The sequence below is a fragment of the Odontesthes bonariensis genome, chromosome 4 (assembly GCF_027942865.1).
Source record: "Odontesthes bonariensis isolate fOdoBon6 chromosome 4, fOdoBon6.hap1, whole genome shotgun sequence".
NCBI classification, from domain to species: domain Eukaryota; kingdom Metazoa; phylum Chordata; class Actinopteri; order Atheriniformes; family Atherinopsidae; genus Odontesthes; species Odontesthes bonariensis.
The window spans coordinates 41,845,775-41,862,660 of NC_134509.1; the positions used below are offsets into that span (position 1 = coordinate 41,845,775).

The 16,886-nt window shown below is 43.1% G+C and overlaps 1 long non-coding RNA gene across 1 annotated transcript; it reads left to right on the top strand.

Moving 5' to 3' along the window:
* The first annotated feature begins 850 nt into the window (after positions 1–850).
* On the top strand, positions 851–2,400 carry LOC142379466 (uncharacterized). Its single transcript, XR_012769695.1, has 4 exons — positions 851–962; positions 1,401–1,566; positions 1,728–1,913; positions 2,000–2,400. It is a non-coding gene; the product is annotated as an uncharacterized LOC142379466 (long non-coding RNA).
* Positions 2,401–16,886: the final 14,486 nt, after the last annotated feature.

Genomic DNA, 16,886 nt, shown 5'->3' on the forward strand with positions numbered 1-16,886 from the left:
AAAAAAAGTGTTGAGTAATAAAAATAGTTGTAAATATATTAGAAAAAAGATATATACAGTTGTAAAAATGGTGGAATTATAAATATGGTGGAAGTAAACATTGAATAAAATAGAATAGAACAGAAAAATACTTTATTCATTATTCATCTACATGACTTATTACTCATTTATTGACGCAGTATATGTAATATAATATTGCACATATATACTGTACCAGCTCAGTAAATTTTTTTTCAAAGGCCTAAAAAATAAGCGTTATAATTCCAGGTCATTCCAGCGTTATACTACCCTGTTAGGCTTGCAACTGGGGCTGGGGAGCTAAAACTGTTTTGCACAGCTTCTCGCGTACGCTGGCACTCTGTAACTTCAGGGTAGTTAATTTTGCAATGTTGCAATTTTGCAAGCCTTACTTTGTGAAATACAGACACCACAAATGACACAAGCATTATATCCAAGCCTGACAATCTCACCCGTCCTATCAAAATCATCAGGCTTGAAGTGCTCACTGCAGAGCTTTGACGGCTCAGTCCCAACAAAACCCTCCCGTCTTATAGCAACTTCTCTTTGCCTCCTGAAGCCTGTATCACTGGGAAACCTTCAAAATATGAAGAAAAAACAAAAACCAGCAAGAGACAATGAGAGAGTACCAGTCCCCGCTGTAATAACGTTACACGTAAGTAACGTTAGTTACGATGACATAATATTATATATGGTAAAATAACCAAACTTATGGTTCAATCTTACTTGTGAAAGGTAATCACATGCCATCTGGTGTCAATACTGCGCCGGTTATTGCAACCATAAACTGCACAAAATACGAGAGGCGTCTGGCTGCAGACCTGCACTGTCAGGACCCTTAGTTGCAGACATGCACTGTGACGTCACCTGCACTGTGAGGACCCGAAGCGACAAGCGAGGAGCACGTATTTTTCGTTCCCCATTTGAACTGTGGAGACGACGAGGTGAGTAAAAGTCGAGTGAAAACAACTTTCTTTCATACAAAGAAACAGAAACAGTCTTTATTCACTGGAACGTTACGTTGCACACTATATACTCTAAAGTTATATTAATTTTAAAGAATCAGGGTTTTTTTTAAACTTTTGGCTAGTCTTCAGCGTTGTTATCCTATCGATAGTGCTCACTTAAATGCGCCATTTTTCGTATCGATAGTGCTGACTTGTATAATTTTGTTTGACTTATTACGACATTATTTGTCTCTTACAGATGCATATTTCAATAACTATATACTGTAAAGTTATATTAATTTTAAAGAATCAGGGTTTTTTACTTTTGGCTAGTCTTTAGCGTTGTTATCGTATCGATAGTGCTCACTTAAATGCGCCATTTATATATATATATAATTTAGTTTTACTTATTACGACATTATTTGTCTCTTACAGATGCATATTTCAATAACAACCGCCGGCACTACGCCCAAAATCGAACGCTGCACGTCATGTTGCAAACTGTTTCACTGCCCTCTGTGCCTACAATTTAAACCAGCAAAATTGTCCAAGCTGCAGAGCCACTTAGAGGCACATACAAAAGGTGGCATTTTATTTAAAGGTAAGCATAATGTATTTGTCTGTTTGTTTGTACTCATAAGTATTAGCCAACGCTACTAACTTCTGGCAGGTTGTGGTTTGGTTTGTAAAAGGGTAAAAGGAAAATGAAGGGAATGTAGGTTGCAGTGGAGAACATCTGACACCTCACTTTCTGTCTTTTAGAAACCTATCCCAGTCACTAAATCCTGGCAACTGGACAGAGAAAACTGGACTACAAATTCAGGTAAGAGTATAAAGTATGTATAATGCATGTATTCATATTAATAGTTGAGTACTCAGGAAGAAGAGCAGCAGGCAGAGGTCTCCAAGAGAGCCAGACTTGCTGATGTGGACACACCAGTGGAAGGCGTAAGCTTTTGCACAGTATCTATTGGTCAGATACTGTTGGTGTGGCAGCTATAGTACAGACATCTTTCTTTCTGTCTTTTCCATAGGACTCGGTTGAAGATCGCATTCTTCAAAATTGCAGACATGCAGCAGAGTGGGCTGAGGCCAACAAACCACTGTTGTCTGCCAGAGTGGACCTGCCTGACGTTCTGGGCATGGGGGAAGAGGAACAGGCAGAGGCTGCTCTACAGTATGGGAGGTTGTGGAACGAAGAACTGGACGAGGATGAAAGAGAAGCGATCCTGGAGCCTTTCAAAATGATATTTCACAATATTAACGACATGTTGATATTTTGTGAACAGGTAGTCGACAAAAACAAAGATTTTTTGTCATATTGTGAATGTTTGACTGAATAAACACTACAGAACATTTGATCATGTTGTGACTTGGTGTGTTTTTTATGTTTTCTCATTGATCCCTTAATAATTTGACTAAGATTATACTGTAGATATCAAGAGTTAGGGTACTATTTAGTGGTACTAAGGTGTTCCAGCAGCACAAGAACATAATTGGCATAGACATAGAACCAAACATGAAATTTATGGTGGTTAAGGATAAAAATACAGAATAATACAACAGAAAAACTAATTGAAACAAATTTATATATATATATATATATATATATATTTATATAAAGAGCAGTGCGATAAAGTCAAAATGAAATGATAATGAAATAGCAGTGACTTACTCTATAGTACACAATAAAATGTACAGTATAGGCCTATGGCATCTTGTGAGATGTTGGCTTATGAATATGAGCCTAAGAGAAAATGTGTGCAGTGACCAAACAAAAGTTTACAATACAAATAAAAACAATAGACCGGGAATTGATAGATTTTATGTCGTACTGTTAACTAATTAATTCATTTGTGAGGACCTCTTGAAAAACATAGCGTTTAAAATCGTTTAAAAATACGTGCTTCCGATACACACGCTTTTATTTTGAAAGGCTTCGAATCAACTTCCGGTCCTCACAGTGCACTTCCGGTCCTCACAGTGCAGGTGACGGTCTGCAACAGGGTCCTGACAGTGCAGGTCTGCAGCCAGACTCTCTTGCAAAATACGAACATAGTTGGTCACTCTCCGTTGACTCCAATTGATTCTGGTGCGAGCCTAGAGTGAGGAGACCCAGCCAATATGGCGGCGACGCTGTTACGTTCCAGCACGCCACGAGGCGTCTGCGTATATTATGTATAGGGCTCTAAATTAACACCTGCCAACCCGCCAAATGCGGGTGAAAGTTATTTTTGGCGTGTATTAAAAAAAACTCACTAGCCGGCTTGGCCGATGATAAATGAGGAACTTTACCATCTATTACCATAAATTATTATATACAGTCTATGCGCGGGACGCGCAAGCGCAGTTTCTATGGGAACGCATCTGCCGAGGCTGCCGTTCTAGGGGAGTGGGTCACTCTTGGTTTGGAAATACGATAGACGCCGGTGTTCAGTCGATTTCTCCTACTTGTCGAGAATTACTACTTTGCGCATGCGCCGAGCCGATTTTCTAAGTTTCGTTTCCACGCCCATAATGTTTTGCTACCCTGCGTCTGATTATTTTCTCTTTTGGAAGACATGCAAAGTAATAAAACACTTATCGTATTAACAAGCAGTTAGCTTAACATGCACAAATGGGGTGTCATTCACCTTTTGATTTTTGTATTTGGGACACTTCTGTCTTTATTTAGGTGACTCTGCTCCATCATTGTCATGAATGCATTGAGAAGGGGGAGCATTATTTGACAGCGTGTTATTGGTACAAATACAGACGCCAACACTAACAAAATGTAGCGATGGTTGGGACAGCCGGCCGTGAAGAGAAAAGATATGCCTGCCAAGGGAGGGGAGGAGGATGATATTTTGAATATATTGAATCTGGCTTGGTGACAGTTTGCGCACACGCCAGCCACACTTTGTGAGAAAACTGATTTAGATGGATCCGAAGAAAGTTCAGAGAGCTCGGACGATGTTTAAGCATTTCACAGTATCCATAATTCCATAATTAGTCTCTGCACATAGTTTTGTGTTTAATTTTGTGCATTATCTGCACTAAAACATGGTTAGGAAGTTGTTAAATATTTCCATTTTTGTAGATTCAGGGTTCACATGAATATAAATCAGTTTTAAAGTTATTTTTTTATTTTTTTATGTACAAAAAATGTGACCCTGAATAGTATGTGAGGGTTGAGGAGTAATGAATGTTAGAATAAGTTTTGTATGTACATAAGTTTAATTATTGTAATTATTTTTAATTGGATATACATTCCCAATTTCACTGTAAAATGAATTTAAAGCTTTAGTTAATAAATTGATCAAATTAATTCAGTGGGTCTCATCTGTCTTTTTTGCACGGAAAAATATGTGGCTAGTGGAAATTCTGATTGGCTGGTAACTTCAGAAACTTACTAGCCACATTGGCTGGTGATCAAAAAAGTTAATTTAGAGCCCTGATTATGTCTATGGATTAAAACTAGAGTCAAACACGGTTGTTTTTGCTGGATCGTGGAGCCGGGTTTGAACCTGAACACAAGATCAACAAAGGAGGAGGAGGAAGAGGAGAAGGATAAAACGCCTTTATGGTCAGTGAAATACTCATTCTAAATTAAGTTTCATGGTGGTTTCCTAATGAGTGACTGTTTAAAATCACTTTTGTCTTCAGATAGCTAGACTACGGGTATTAAGCTAACGTTAACATTACATCTCATGACGTCTACAGATGACCAGCGTCAGATTCCAACGGCTGCTCCACATCAACGTCAACATTTACAATCTACATTCAATTCGGGTTGCCGCTTATATTTATGTGTTTCTTCAATGATTTTAGAGGAATTAAACTAGCAGACAATCAGCCAGCTAGCTTTTTCATGCTTTGTTGGCTTAAATTAAATATAACATGAAGATGCTAGCTACCAGCTGAAAAGTTTGAACATTAAACTTACATCTACAGTGGTCTATTTGCCCTGACATTTTTTAGACTGGAAGTGGAGATTTAATAACATTTTGTGATTGTAAGTGATGCTAGGAGTAACAATTTATTATTTTTTTCATAGGGTCAGTTAAGAATGAAAAGACAGGGTGACAGGATATAGGACTTCTTTGTCAAAAGAAGCAAATCTGGAAAAGATCAGGCAGACAGACAGAACTCAGTTCTGGCATCAGCAGTCCTGGCAGCTCCCATCCTGGGACTAGTTAGCAGAGTGAATAGAACCCAGGCAGAACCCAGCCCATCACTATCAGGTCAGTGCATCTACAGAAGCAGTCACATACTCAGTTCAGTCATTTTAAGTTTAGTTTTAGATATTTTGAAATGTTGGTTACTGATAATGTATGTTGTTGTTTTTTTTAACAGGGGTTGCATTTTAATCTGATTACATTTATTGTCAGGGAGTAGGTGTCACGGTTCAGGCACAGAAGGACACTGGGACTGAGCGACAGATTCAGAATCAAAGAGTCTTTTATTTTAGACTGCAAGGTCCGGGGCCAACGGGCCTGAGGTGCACGGGGTCTGACAGACAGGGGAACAGAGCTGGGTGAAGAGATCCAGAAGCCGTGGCCCAGTTATGATGGTTAGGCAGCAGACAGGTCCAAGATCCGGGAATCCGAGTCCAAGGAGGGGTAGGCGTCAAGCAGAGTGGAACTGGCTGGAGGAGAGGGTCGAACTGGTCAAGATGGGGAAACAGACTGGTTAGCGACAAGGTTGCAATATCAAATGTTTACGGAGGCCTGAAGGTGTTACCACATCGGGTTTCACAACAATCTGACGATGAGTAGATGGAACTCCGCCCTTATGTAGCAGCAGCTGGTGATGATGGAATGAGGGACAGGTGAGAGTGGTTGCAGCTCGTCAGGAGCTGTGACAGTAGGTTTGTGGCTGGGTTCTCTTAGGTTCCTTCCTCCAGAGGGCGTCTTGGGACGGGCAGCTGAGGCTGGTCATCAGCGGCAGGTGCTCTGCTCCCTCCTGCACCTGCAGATGGTCAGCCTCATTACTGGAGGTGTCTATAAGGAGCCGGACGCCAGTCACACTCCGCCGGAGTGTTACTCATACACGGTAACTCTCAGCCCTCCTGTGCCTTTTGATTATTTTTGTTGTCCTAGTAAACTTGTTAATGTTCCCACAGGAAGTTCCGTCCATAAATACTCAAGTACCTTTTTTCGAGCCAGAAGTCATCCCTCTGAGAAAACCTACCGAGTTAAATGAAGATGAAAGAGAAGAGGAAGAAGAGGACACAAGTGTGGATAAAGATGAGGAGGATGGACTAACACTTGGTCGCTTAGCAACAATGCTGAGAATGGCCACTGAACTTCAGCGAGCAGCTCAAGAATGGGACCCTTTGATGAGCCGTTCATTACAGTTCTCAAACTTAATCGATGGTGGCATGTCGGTATATAAGAATCTTTTTGCCCAGAAGAAAAAAGAGAGACAACAACTACCGATAACGATGTTCTTCTCTCGTAAAAACACACCTGCACCGCGGGCTTTAGAAGAAAAAAACGCTACAGAGCGTCAGGATGCAGCGGCTCAGTCAGAAGAGCAGTGAAATACACGTGAGTCACTATTTGTCCTACTGTACTTTACTTTGTATTTTTTTTATAATCATTGTCTCCCGTTCTAATCCAATGACTCGGGTCGCGGTGGGGCGGTGCTGATCTCCGCAATTTGAAGCCTTCAGTTCGTATTGATGATTAAAATTATTATTTTACAGTAGGCCTACAGTTTGTAAAAAAAAACAAAAAAAAAAAACGTTTATACAATACTTTTATGTGTTAAACAAATGCTTGGGCCTGTAGAAATGTTTTGTTCTTTGGTTTCAATGTGTTATGGGGTATTTCACTGTATAATAATTGTAAAAAAAAATAAAGTTTTCTACTTCACGGATTTCGCCTATCACGGGTTCTTTTTGGATCGTAACCCCCGCGAAAAACAAGGGTTCACTGTACTGCCACGGCTTGGGATCAAGAGACTTTTCTCCAAGTCGAACCGGATTGATAAGGATTGAAACGGCCAAAAAAAGGAACTGGATGGAGCCGGAGGTACTTCTCGACCACGCCTCCACCACGCTTTGCCACCTTGGCTGGGACCGGATCATGGAGGTCTGCAAATACCTGAAATGTTTCGATGAAACACATGAGTCTGTTGCTAACAAGAGCCGGTGAACACTAATTAAACGGTGGAAGAAAAGCTGGACAATATCAAACAAAATATGGAGGCTATAATAGTGCTGCAATAAGCACTATTAAAGAACTGATGTTCATAGAGGGCAGCGGCCATGAGGCGGCAGGGCGGGAGTTTGACCAGGTGGCGGAGATGAAAGAAAAGTATGTGCAGCTGCAGAAAGCCTGCCCTGTGCTCGATGAAGAAATGAAAAGTATTGGTGCACAACTCCCGTCAGCCCAATCCACCAGCTGTCTGCAGCAAAGGTGACTATTCCGAGAGAGTTTCGCATCTGTGGCCAAATCAGGGAGGGAGGACAGCGCAACAAGTTGTCTTTCTTTCACCAACCTCATGCACCAGATCCACGAAGGACACAGTGAGTCAGAAGTCATCGAGCCAGTGATGAGAGCTATCAGCCCAGGCGTAAAGCTATGTGACATGTTAGAAATAAAGACTGACTGGACCCTGCCACGGCTGAAAACTATATTAAAGGGACATTACAAAGAATACGACACATCAGACCTGTATCAAAAACTGATGAATATCTGCCAGGAGCCCAAAGTGTCAGCACAAGATTTCTTATTCAGAGCGATTGAACTGAAAGACAGACTCCTGTTTGCAGCCAAGGGAGGAGAGACTGAGGGACACTACAGTACTGATCTGCTCAAAAAGAAGTTCCTGAGGTCAGTTGGGACTGGGCTGCTCAGTGACAACATTAAGTTTCAGATCAAGCCTTTCTTTGATAACCTGAATGTCACAGATGAAATCCTGATTGAAAAAGTGCCTGAGGCCGCAAACCTTGACTCTGAGAGACCAAGTAAACTAAAGAGAAATAGCACCGGCCACCAAGAGTGAATGAGATGCTGGAGATGGTTCACAGGACTCTTCCACCTGCCACAGACAGCCTGAGAGGATCCCAAAAGAGCCCGCTAAATCCCAGTTAAAGCCAGGCCACCTGAGCCAGAGGGGCATACGCAGACCTGAAAGAGGTAGCTGATATTAAACGGATGGTGCTCGCTTCCATGAGCACTAAGAAACCACCGCACTGCAGACCAATGACGGGGGCCAGGGACACAGAGGAGAGGTTGCAGGGCCTGCCAGGACAACGGCGGGGGGTCCAGCTGCAGACATTGCTTCAAGTGTGGACAGCAGGGCCACGACTCCAGGGGATGCAGAGCTCCACGTCAGGTGCAGGAAAACTCGGGGGGGCTGCTGTCACGGGACCAGCAGTCCTGTCCCTGACACCACTTTCTTAGGGAAGAGGGCGCCAAAGGAAAGCTCCAAGCATACACAGCTTTTTCATCTACAGGGTACTGTTTCCTACCAGAAGAGACACTGGCAGAAACACAGACAGTGTGCAAGTCTGTCGGGTTAGTTAGCTGAGCGAGAATCCATAAAACACAAGCTGCCACAGATGTGCACGGTCGGTTATCTCTCAACAAAACAAGATGGACGACTGGTTAAGTTAATATGGAAGCATGAAATGGTCAGATGCACTTTTGGTGCAAATGGTCAGTGACTGTACTGTGGGACACAGGTGCGCAAGCAACAGTGATCAATGACAAATGGCGAGCAGAGCACTTACCTTACAGCTCCATAAGAGCAATAGATGAACTCTTAGGGCCCAAACCACTGAGTGGTCAGGCCACCATCGTACCGAAATATCATTTAAGGCAATGATGTCAAACCCCAGTCCTCGAGCGCCGCTGTCCTGCAGGTTTTAGATGTTTCCCTGCTTCAACACGCCTGATTTAGGACGATGGCTCATTAGCTGGTTTGTGCAGAAGTTAACAATCTTTTGAAGAGTGTCAGGGATGGTGAATTGAGGGTGAAGGGAGGACACGGATGCGGACTTAAAAAATAAAGGCTTGGTTTATTAAAGCAAAAAACAAAGTATCAACATAAAGTGCGGCTGAGCCGGAATCAAAAACGTAGCTTAAACTAACAAAAGGACATGGCATGGAATAAATAAATAAATAAATACTTAACTTTGGAAAACGATGAACATGGAACAATCGAGGAACATGGTGTAAACGGGTATCATGGCATGGTGATAAACAAAGATCCGGCGACAAGACAGGGGAGACAGGAGACTAAATAGGGAGTGAGAGTGATTGGAGAGTGAGTGCAGCAGAGGGAAAAAACACAGGTGAAGTGAGTGAAACTAATGAACTGGTAAGTGAAGGGAAACTAAAACATGGCAAAACTAAAAACTAAACATGGACTAAGAACCAAAAACGTGACCTAAAACATGAAACTAAAAACAAGAGTCCATGGGCGTGACAGAGCCCCTCCCTCAAGGGGTGGATCCCAGACGCCCCTAAAAAGTCTGAGGGTGGGAGGGAGGGGCTCGAAGCCGGTCAGGCGGGGGACCAGAAACGTGGCAGAACAGGCATGCGGCTGTAGTACCGGCTTAAGGCAGAAGGAGGCGGTGGTCTGGCGGACGCCCAGACCTCTGACGGCGTGGCAGGAAGAGGCGGAGCCGGAGACCGTCCAGCAGGCGGCTGGACATCCGGCGGGGAGGGAGCCCCCCCTTTAAGGGATGGATCCCAGACATCCCCAATGTCTGGGGGTGGGAGGGAGGGGTTTGAAAAAGTTATCTGTTCTGGCTCCAAGCCAAAAACGGCCAGTGAGGCAGTGCGTTGCACAGTCTTGGCATGATCCCAAGCGCCCTACAGGTTATCATGCCACCCCTGGAGCCCCCGCCTCACCGACAGGAACCCCAGTAGCTTACCAGCCACCCAAAGTCTCTCAGATGCGGAGCCCCGCTCAATACTTCTAAATAACTCTTCGTAGAGATCCCAGAAATCCGACGCGTCCATTTTTTGGCCGGATCTTTCTGTCAGGGATGGTGAATTGAGGGTGAAGGGAGGACACGGATGCGGACTTAAAAAATAAAGGCTTGGTTTATTAAAGCAAAAAACAAAGTATCAACATAAAGCGCGGCTGAGCCGGAATCAAAAACGTAGCTTAAACTAACAAAAGGACATGGCATGGAATAAATAAATAAATACTTAACTTTGGAAAACGATGAACATGGAACAATTGAGGAACATGGTGTAGAATAGAATAGAAAAATACTTTATTTATCCCTCAATGAGGGAAATTCAAATTCGTCAAGTAGCTCAACATTTTTTTAAAATATTTACAATGATTGAATTAACAACAATAAAACAACAATAATAATACTACTACTAACTAAATAATAATAAATTACTAAATGGCAAAATAAACAAATAAATAAAAATCAATCAATCAATTTGAGAAGAACTCAGCAGTCACTGTTATAAAGCCTGTGGGAACAAAGGCCCTCCTGAAGCTCTCAGTCCTGCAGCCTCTCACTGCAGCTGCTCCTCTGTCCTGTCAGGATGCTGTGGAGAGGATGTTTATTATTCTCCATCACAGAATCTAACTTCCTCCTCATCTGTTTCTCCACCACAGCACCGAGAGGGTCCAGCTCCCTGCCTACAACAGAACCAGCCTTTTTCACCAGTTTGTCCAGGCACCTACAGTTTGTGTCTGTAGAGCAACTCCCCCAGCAGACAGCAGCATAGAACAGTGCACTCTCAATGATAGTGTGATAAAACATGCACATCATATCACTGCAGACACTGAAGGACCTGAGCCGTCTCAGGAAAAAGAGACGGCTCTGGCCCCTCCTGTACACTGCGTCTTTGTTGGCAGACCACTCCAGTTTATTATCCAGCACCACCCCCAGGTATTTGCAAGACTGAACAGTCTCTATCTCCCCTCCATCAATGCAGACTGACTGGTATGGGGTTTTAGATCTCCTGAAGTCCACCACCAGCTCTTTGGTCTTGGTGGTGTTCAGGAGCAAACAGTTCTTTTTGCTCCAGTCAGTAAAGGCCTCCACAAGGTCCCTGTACTCCTTCTCCTGTCCACCGCGCACACATGCCACAACAGCCGTATCATCAGAATACTTCTGTATGTGGCAGGACTCTGAGTTGTACCTGAAGTCTGATGTGTACAGGTTGAAAAGAAAAGGAGCCAAAACAGTACCCTGCGGAGCCCCAGTACTGCATTCCAGTGTTCCAGAAACACATTTCCCCAAACTGACATACTGTGGTCTGGCAGACAAATAGTCTATAATCCATGATGTCAGGGAGGGGGCCACACCCATACCGAGCAGCTTGTCTTTCAGTATGGGAGGCCGTATGGTGTTGAAGGCACTGGAGAAGTCAAAGAACATGATTCTCACATATGAACCAGGCACATCCAGATAAGCATATGCCCGATGCAACATGTACAGAATCGCGTCTTCCACTCCTATGTGTTTCTGGTAGGCAAACTGGAGGGGATCAAGAGCCTCAGCAACCTGCAATCTCATGCGACGAACAAGGAGTCTCTCCAAGGTCTTCATGATATGAGATGTCAAAGCCACCGGTCTGTAGTCATTCAGCTCCACCGGTTGCCCTAATTTGGGCACCGGTATGAGACAAGAAGGTTTCCACAGCACCGGGACTTTTTCCATCTGAAGGCTCATATTGAAGAGCCTCTGAAGAGGGACTGCTAGTTGACCAGCACAGTCCCTCAGAAGCCTTGGACAGACTCCATCTGGGCCTGAAGCCCTCCCTGACTTAAGTCTCCTGAGCTCAGCTCCAACCTCCTCTATAGTTAGACACAGAGGTTGTAGCGGAGGGATGGCGACAGGAGTGATGTTGCTATCAACCATAGAGATGGGGGTGGGGGTGCAGCTGGACAGAGGAGGGCTAGTGGTGGGAGTTGCTGCAGAGGTGGAGGTGTGGCTGGGTTCAGAAGGCCTGGCAATGAAAGCTGCCGCAGAGGTGGAGGTGCAGCTGGGCTCTGGATGCCTGGTGGTGGAAGTTGCTGCAGAGGTGGAGGTACAGCTGGACAGAAGAACCTTGTTGGTGACAGCAGAGGTAGAGGTGCATTCAGGCGGAGGAGGAGGCTTGGCGATGCAGGTTGCCATTGAGGTGGAAGTACAGCAGGGCAGTGGAAGCAGTATAGAGGAAGCAGCTGTAGTGGTGGGGGTGGAGGGAGCAGCAGCAGAGGAGGGAAAAGCCACACTGTCAAACCTGTTGTAATAATGGTTGAAAGTATTGGCTCTGTCCACATCACCTTCTACACACTGAGAGTTCTTCAGTCTGTATCCAGTGATGGTCCTCATGCCCCTCCACACCTCCTTGGTGTTATTGTTCTCCAGCTGTCTCTCCACCTTTTTCTTGTACTCCACCTTAGCTCGACGTAATGTCTTTTTAAGCTCCTGTTGTACACTCCTCCGCCTTTCTCTATCCCCATTCTGGAACGCCCTCTTTTTCTGGTTCAGGAGGTCTTTGATGTCACTAGTGATCCATGGTTTGTTATTTGGATAGCACCTTACAGTCCTGACTGGAATCACAGTGTCCCTACAGAAGTTAATGTAGTCTGTGATGGTGCTGACCCTCCTGTCCATGTCAATGTCCATTTCATCTTCCTCCAGCAGTACAGCCCAGTCTGTGAAATCAAAGCAGTCTCTCAATGCATCACTCGCCTCTGGTGACCACTTCCTGAAAGATCTGGTAGTAACAGGAAGTCTTTGTACACATGGTCTGTATGTGGGTTGTAGATAGACCATGCTGTGATCAGATCTACCCAGTGGTGGAAGAGACACTGCCCTGTAAGCCTCCTTCACGTTAGCATAGAACAGATCTAATGTCCTTTCTCCACATACTGTACAAAGCCAGTCAGGCAGGAGGATAGAGAGACGTGGTTGAAATCTCCTGTGATTGCAATGAATGCCTCAGGATGCTGGGTCTGTATCCTAGCAACGGCGTCATGGATGACGTCACACGCCGTTGTAGGTGCGGCCCTCGGTGGAATATAAACAACGATGACGACTGTGTATGGGAACTCTCTGGGCGCATAGAATGCACGGAAACCAACTGAAAGCAGAAACTGAAGGAAATCCAAGGCACTCTCCTATAGAGAAAGTTAAAAAGCCTTTATTGTGATGGCTTGGTCATACTAGACATTTAAAAGACCCCAACGCGTTTCGGCAGTCATGCCTTCTTCAGGGAGTCAAACAGTGGTCATTCTGAAACAGATGCTTTTAAAATAATAAACAACCAATCAGAAGCTTACACATCGCAAAGATCCGGTGACAAGCTGTCATTACATTAAGTGTCCAGCAGGTGTTCTTATCCCATACTAAGACAACAAGACATGATGAGTCAATTTCTCAGAGAAAACAATGGAATGTCAGAACATACCAGCACTTGCATAAAGTGTCAACATTATAGTATTCTTTCTAGATTATAAATCCTAAAAAAGCAATAAGGTAAACAAGGTGGGTCAAAGAGAGCTTGAATCTTCTGCCAATAGTAGAGTAACAGACAGAAAAAAACAAACAGAAAAAAAGAAAAAAAAAAAAAAGAAAAAAGAAAGAAAAAACAAGGGTCAATCAAAGGAATACTCTGAAATCCAGGTCCTCATTCAGACCTGGATATTTTGTAGCTTGCAATTTGTATATCCAAAACGTTTCTCTGTCGATCACCTTTTCTTAATGAGAGTGGGATGTGATCTATTCCACAGGCCTGTAGCGTGGATGGGTCATTATTATGGCACTCTGTGTAGTGTCTCGCCATTGGGTAATTGATGTTACCTGTGCGGATGGCATATTTGTGTTCGGCAAGTCTGTCTTGCAGGCGTCGTTTGGTTCTGCCCACATAGAACACTTTGCACACAGGACACTCCAATCTGTTGATGATGAAGGTGCTTTTACAATTGATGAAGTGGTTAATTGTGAAATGTCTTTGTTGGATCACATCTTGGAAAGTCTTAGTTTGCACTACATTGGTACAGTGGTTACAGTGATGACACTTATAGCAACCTTTGGGCCTGTTGTTCAACCATGTTTGCTTGGTGTCTGGTTCGAGATAGCTATGCACCAATTTGTCTTGCAGCGTTGGGCATCTTCTGAAACTCACCAGGGGGGGCTCAGGGAAAATCTGGCTTAATTGATCATCACTTTCTATAATGCCCCAGTTCTTCTGAATGATTTTTTCAATTTGCTCAGCCTCTGTGCTGTACCTCGTGACAAAAACTGGTCTCTTTGGTCTCTTTATCAGTATTTCTTTTAAGCAGTGAGGTTCTGTCTGTGTGTCTTGCTCTACTGTATGCCTTTTGGAGGGTAGAGTCATTGTAACCTCGTTCTACAAATCTTGTCCGCATTTCATCAGATTTGTTTTCAAAATCCTGGTCTTGATCACAGATCCTTCTAATCCGTTGGAACTGTCCATAAGGTACATTGTCTTTCAGCCACTTAGGATGAAAACTTCTGCCATGTAGAATGGTGTTTCTGTCGGTTGGCTTCCGGTACACTGAGGTGTGTAATGCACCTTCCTCATCTTTGGTGATGGTAAGGTCAAGAAAATTAATCGACTAATTACTGTACTCCAAAGACGGTACAGCTTTTTAAGCTTGGTCGGAATTGGATGTTTAATTCCGCGTCCAATCCTTGACAGTGCCAACAGTTCTTCTCTTGTGTACACTGCTTTAGTAGTAGTGCACATTGTCAAAAAAATTAATTAAAACAAAAAACCAGATCAATAAAAACTAACTAAAAATGTTTAGATAGAAACAAAAAATGAAAAATGACAAATAATCATATAAACGATGAGAAAAATTGAGAGCTACACAGACTTGGTGCCGATAAGGTCAGCGCATAGCAACCAAATCGGGTTGTTAAACGGGTATCATGGCATGGGTGACAAACAAAGATCCGGCGACAAGACAGGGGAGACAGGAGACTAAATAGGGAGTGAGAGTGATTGGAGAGTGAGTGCAGCTGAGGGAAAAAACACAGGTGAAGTGAGTGAAACTAATGAACTGGTAAGTGAAGGGAAACTAAAACATGGTAAAACTAAAAACTAAACATGGACTAAGAACCAAAAACGTGACCTAAAACATGAAACTAAAAACAAGAGTCCATGGGCGTGACAAAGAGCTCCATTTAATCTGTTGCAAAGTGTTCCCAGGTTTATCCTTTTTATCCTATCCTCTTCCAGGATATGGAAACGCATGGAGGATTCCTTAGTTGGTTATTTTCACGGCTTTCTGCTGCTCTCCCTGGCCAAACTATCATGTGAATACATGGGCCAAAGAGAAATGTCACACATGGTATCTTACCTGATCTTTCTCTGATTTGCCTTCTGTATGCTCTCTGATTTAATTTGAAGTGTTTACCACTACTCATTACTCTGGTCTACTTATACTCAAACTGTATGACAACTCATTTGCTCCCCTTGGAGCTCAGGTAGTGAGGAATTTGCTGCTGCTCTCCCTGTGTACAATTTCATGCAAGTGCACCATGGGATAGTAGATTGTATCAGGGAAAGTATTTGTTCATGCTTTTGGCTACTTTTCTTCCATGGCTGTATATAGAAGGGTGGGGAGGATTAGACTGGATTTAGTTTTAGTTATTGCACAGTTCAGTTTTATAGTTAATAGCACATTACAGAGCTTATTACAGAAAATTAGCATATAACAGTGGAGCAAAATTAATTTACTATTTAGAGATATGCGACAACAACACAAGTCTTGCCGTATTAACAATTAGCAGTTAGCCTGTAATTACTTTCTAATGCTCATTGCTACTGTTCTCCCTGACTGACTTTCAGCTTGTGTCCAAGGAAAGGCAGGAAGATGTGACACGTAAGTCTGTAACAGTTGCAGGCCTGCTGGAAGTGTTACATCACAAATTTGAAGGCCAAATCACTATTTAATTCAGGAAAAAAGAGAATGACAACAAAAAGCAAAAATTTTCTTTTGAACATCGAAAGTTTTTTAAAGGAAACCATTTATACAGCGTCAGCCACTGCAGCTTGTAACCCAACAAGCTTAAAATTCTGTTAACGCTGACACAAAACCAAGGATACATAAACTATATTAATAATATTCTTATTGTCGTATTATGTCTGCTATTTTGTAGTTTTGGTGCACAACAGATTCCAGATCTGAATTTTGGTCTAACTGGGGCCACAACATGTCAGGCCAAATTTCTGAGAATTTCCATGAACGTGTGTGGACTCTGAATGACTCTTTGACCAGTCAGCTTAGCCCAAGCAGCTGGGCAGGCCTCATGCACATCCAGAATTTTTCAAAGAGGAAAAACTGCCACCTTAGTTTTTGTTTTTAACTGGAAAACTGTTGAACAAACTCTGAGGTTGGGGGGACTAAGGTATGCTGTCACCAGGGTGTCCATGGTTTGTATAGAGAACAAGTTGTCTCTGAATAAGGAGGTGTACAGTACCTATGCTCCCAATAGATGACGTGATGAAGGCAAACTTCAGCAGGCTGACGACCTCACACCACGGTGACCTCTGTCCCTCCGTGAGTGTGGCAAGCATGGAGCCGGAAGTGATGAGGAGAGAACACCCTGCATAATACAGTGAATTATTTCATTCTTTCAGATTACATGTCAAACATCTGGGTATTATGTTACAATGCTACAATCAAATAATGATACAAATTGAAAGACAACGAGAATGTAAACCGAAATACATATTTCTGCAATTCATTGTTTGTGAAAGTTGTACCTAAATCTGATAAGGTGAGACTGAAGAAAGGAAGCCAGTAATGACAGCAGAACTGACCCCTGCACTAAAAATGAAAGACAAGAGAAGAAGTAAATATATTGTTTTGGCAAAATAAGAACACACCAACACACTTTTCCAACATAAAGCTTAAGCAAGGCAAGTGAGACACCCTGGCTTAAAAGAAAACTGATTGTAACTCCAGTCATCATGAAGTAATTCTGACTGA